The sequence below is a fragment of the Manduca sexta genome, chromosome 28 (genome assembly GCF_014839805.1).
Source record: "Manduca sexta isolate Smith_Timp_Sample1 chromosome 28, JHU_Msex_v1.0, whole genome shotgun sequence".
In the NCBI taxonomy this organism is placed as follows: Eukaryota; Metazoa; Arthropoda; class Insecta; order Lepidoptera; family Sphingidae; genus Manduca; species Manduca sexta.
The window spans coordinates 13315176-13319960 of NC_051142.1; positions in this window are offsets into that span (position 1 = coordinate 13315176).

Here is a 4785-nt window from a genome sequence, read left to right on the forward strand (position 1 = left end):
TGTAATATTTTATGTATATAAACAAATCAAAAATCTTTCGGAACATCAAAATTATTCTTGGAATAAATATTGAATCAACTTTGGGTAAAATATCTTTATATGATTGGCTAATTAAAATACATAAAAATAATTCGGAAAAGTTCATAACATAATAGAAAATGCTATGAAAATATTGAATAATTATAATTTTGTGTTGAGGTATATTTCAGAACGTGACAACAATTTTCTTGTTTGTTTTTATTGGACATAATTCTGAATTCTTAAAAATATTTAATTCCAACCTTACATTATTAAAAATATTTATGTTCAATAAATTATTAGAATATTAACAGGATACCAATTTCACATTTTCTTTTATTTGGTAAATATTGTTTATGGGCAGATGACAGTTCGTGCGACCGTCCCGTGTATGACCTGTCTTACAGTCGACTCAATTGAGGTCTAAATATTTTACTAATAGATTTTTAAATGGTTAGCTGTGATTTTTTAATTTATAACAGATAAGAATAACTTATACGTGAAATTTAATTATGTATGGAAGCGTCGAATAAGATTCTTGGCTCATAACAATAACAAGTATTGGTCGGATATAAGCTATATGTATTATAAAAAAATGTCATTGGTGTGTTTCGTTTTTGCCAATGATAAAAGAGTATAGAGGATGAGTGATATGGTCACGTGACATGCGGCACATTTAATGCATAAAATGGCGCCGACTCCGCCCCTTACAATAGTGATATGCTAGTACCGAATTTTGTATAGACATCGAAGAATTAAAAGAGAGACAAACAAGCCCAAAAAAGATCAAATACGAAAGGGGTTAGGTTCTACCATAATATAAATATAACAAACCATAATATAAACAAACAAACTGAAACTGATTTATAAGTAACAATTGTTAAAGAAAGCAGTACCTGTTGTGACAAACATCCAGTTGTGTTTGATCTATATTTGTATGTTGCACTATTCCTTGCTAAAAATTTAAGTTACAGATTAAGATATTTACTTAATACATGATAAATGGAATAAGATAGCGTAGCCAGCAATTATTTGGTTGGTTTTATTTTATGTTATTATTATGCTCTTTGATCGAGAAACATAACTATGTTTCAGCAAACTAAAATCAATGAGCGTAAAGATGGTGGATAAGATAATCAATTATAATAATTATTTGCAATAACAACAATATGATTATGTATCTATTTCCGTGCATGCAAAGGTTGCTCGAAACATAAGACCGCCAATTGTAAAAATATATCTTACATTTCATCTTTATGTTGTTTCTTTTATGTTTATCTATTCTTTTATGTAACAATTCTAATTTTATTCATAGCAATATATTAAAGTAATATTAGGTGAAGTATAATAATCATTGAAATTAAACTAATTTTCCGGATTCTATCGCGGTTTTTTGTTTTTTATTTTTCTCCCGACGTTTCGAAGACTTTGCAGCCTTTATGGTCACGGGGGGGGGGGGCTGAGGTGTTGTTCATCCGCAAAGTCAAAGTTAAAATATCTATCTACATTTTACAATTATACAACCTTTTTAAAATTTTAGCTGTTGGTGGTCCGATCTACGCAGAATGAGCTCACAGTGTCTTGAAGTCTGGCAGCCGGTCTTTTGGGTTCCGATTTAATTAAGGTGGTAGCTCAAGGTCCATTTTCATACATTTTGTTTCGGCTTTAATCTGGGTAACTAAACAAGTATTGGCAAGTAAAGAATTTAAATTCACGTCTAGTTAGTGATTAGTTCTCGCAGTTGAAAGAAAAATGTAAAAATAATTAATAATCATGGATATTTCGGCCTTTAAAATTTAATATGACAAAATTTTAAAGGCAGAAATATCCATGATTATTAATTATTTTTACATTTTTCTTTCAACTGCGAGAACTAATCACTAACTAGACGTGAATTTAAATTCTTTACTTGCCAATACTTGTTTAGTTACCCAGATTAAAGCCGAAACAAAATGTATGAAAATGGACCTTGAGCTACCACCTTAAATGTAGAACTGGATCCCAGGCTTGTGCAAGCTTCCAACCATCTTCCCTATTGAAATTAGGATGTTTTTTAATTTCAATAGCCTCGCGAATCATCATGGGCAGGAATCGGTGTCCTTTGGCGAGGATTTGTGGCTTATCTAGTGGCAGATAATGATTGGCGCCTCCTTCAGAGTGTTCAGCGATTGCAGACTTCGTCGAGCGTCGGTGTGTCACGTCAGCTATATGTTCTTTTACGCGGGTCCCTATATTTCTTTTTATTTGCCCGATATAAGAGAGGCCACAGTAGCAATCTATTTTGTATACTCCCGGTTCTTGTAGAGGTATATGACACTTGACAGGTGGTAAAAATTGACTGATCTTCTTTGGCGGCTTAAAATAAGTTTTTATGGAAGCACGCTTCAGGATGTAGCCAATCTTGTCGGTGACTCCTCTTATATATGGTAATACAACCGGAACACGTTCAACTGTGGCTGGTTTCACTCGGTCTCTGTGACGGCGGCGTGGAATTTGGAGCTTGTTGTCTCGCAGTACTTGCTTGACATGTTGCAGCTCAGCGGCCAGGTGTTTCTCGTCACAGATTCCTTGTGCTCTCTGAAACAAAGATTTGCCCACGGTAGCTAACTGTTTTGGATGGTGATGAGATTCACCGTTCAGATATTTATCAGGATGGGTCTGTTTCCGATACACAGTATGACTTAAGGTCTGATTAGGATTACGTATGATTAAAACATCTAAGTAAGCAAGAGATTTATTGTGTTCTAACTCCATAGTAAATTGGATTTCATTGTTGATGGAGTTAAGGTGATTTAAAAATGCAGTTACTTTATCAGATGGTAAAATTGTGAAAGTATCGTCTACGTACCGTTTATAAAACCTTGGAGTGACCGGGGCTTTACTCAGGGCTGTCTCCTCGAAGTCCTCCATAAATATATCGGCGACTACCGGAGATACAGGGGAGCCCATCGCTACCCCCTCAACTTGTACATAGAACTGATTATTCCACAACATATAGCCAGATGTAAGGCAATGTTGGAGTAGTTCTCTAACGATACTTTCACAATTTTACCATCTGATAAATTTTGACTTTGCGGATGAACAACACCTCAGTCCCCCCGTGACCATGAAGGCTGCAAAGTCTTCGAAACGTCGGGAGAAAAATAAAAAACAAAAAACCGCGATAGAATCCCGAAAATTAGTTTAATTTCAATGTCTAACATTCGCGTAAACATAAGAAATCATTATATAATAATCATTACTATTTTACTTATCGGGAATATAGTTATCTTTTACTCGCGTTAATTAAACGTGTGGTTTGTGCATTTTTTCTCAAAATGTAAAGAACGAATATATGTATTTGGTGTTCCTACACCAGATTTAGATTCCAATCACGTCGCCAAATATTTTCAATTCATTTTGCCATGGTTTTTAATTTTTTTGGTAATCTAAAAAAATATTCTAATTTCACTTAGTTTGTCGTTCTGGATAATACAATATTGATGTGTGCTCTAACATTCTTTCAAAGACAAAAACCGTAACTGATAAACGGGCGTCTGTTAAAAATCGATATCAATAATTTTTAAACAAATCCACCCACCCCTAAGCTCGTGTGTAAACAAACATAATGATTTTAATGGATATAAATCACGCCTAAAAGGGTTCAAAGCTTATCAAACAAGATCCACATATAATTTTAATTGATAAAAACACATCTAAAAAGTAATTATACAAAGATATTTGCTAATTTTCGGTAAAAACAGTTACTAACCTATGAAAAGATATTTCGGGGTCTTTCTTGCGTGAATTCGAATTGCATCCTTTCACTCAACACTGAGTCATTTTCGAAACTTAACAAATACACTAATAAACAATCTAAACAATTGAGAATATGATATTACTTTTAATTCAATATTTATGAAAATTTGTTTACATCGTCTGACACTACATGTACTTGCTGACTGGGCTGCAATAAATGGCGTTTCTGCCGCAAGGCGGTCCCAGTGTGTTGAAGTAAACGAAATAGTGCCATATTCGAAGAAAGCAATTATTTTTGTCTCTTTTTGTTGCGTTCCAAATAAGCTTTGAGTAAAAGAGATAGACATATATATTGACAATTCTGCGTTGATTTCCCTAACATAAACATAACTTATTCATATAGCTAACTTTTGAGGCCTGTCCTCTTTATATTTAGTCATTGGTTTTTGCTAAAGATGCACATAGAGCTAATAATCATTGTTATAGTAATCCAATAGGAAATCTTTGGGAGAGGCCCACGTTCAGCAGTGGACATCTTGCGGCTGATGATTATCTATGCAATATATTATGTAAATCGCTTAACGTTAAATCCAATGTAAAAATAATGAGAATAATAATTCATATACTTAATTGAAAACATAAAAGTACTCGATAACATTTAAAACAAAACGGCGCGGCGCGACGGGTGTACTCTCTAAGAGTCTGAGTTACGAGTGTTATCTTTCCCTGATCTCACTTAGCCATTAAAAGATTTTGATATTAAAATAGTAGTAATACTTAGTTCGCGTAATATTTACTGTCGAGTTGAGAGAGCAAACTCCAGTTAAATGTTAGTAAGTTATTGAGACCGGATGTTAGATAATGAAAAGGGCACTAATTTTAAAATCAATATTCAAGCAATGTCTTTGATTTTGCATGTACGTAACAAGATCATTTTAGACAATATTTATAAGTTTAACGACTGTTTAGTTGTTGCAAGTATATAATACCTACTCTTTATACAGGGATTTTATAAAATCATTAAGAGAT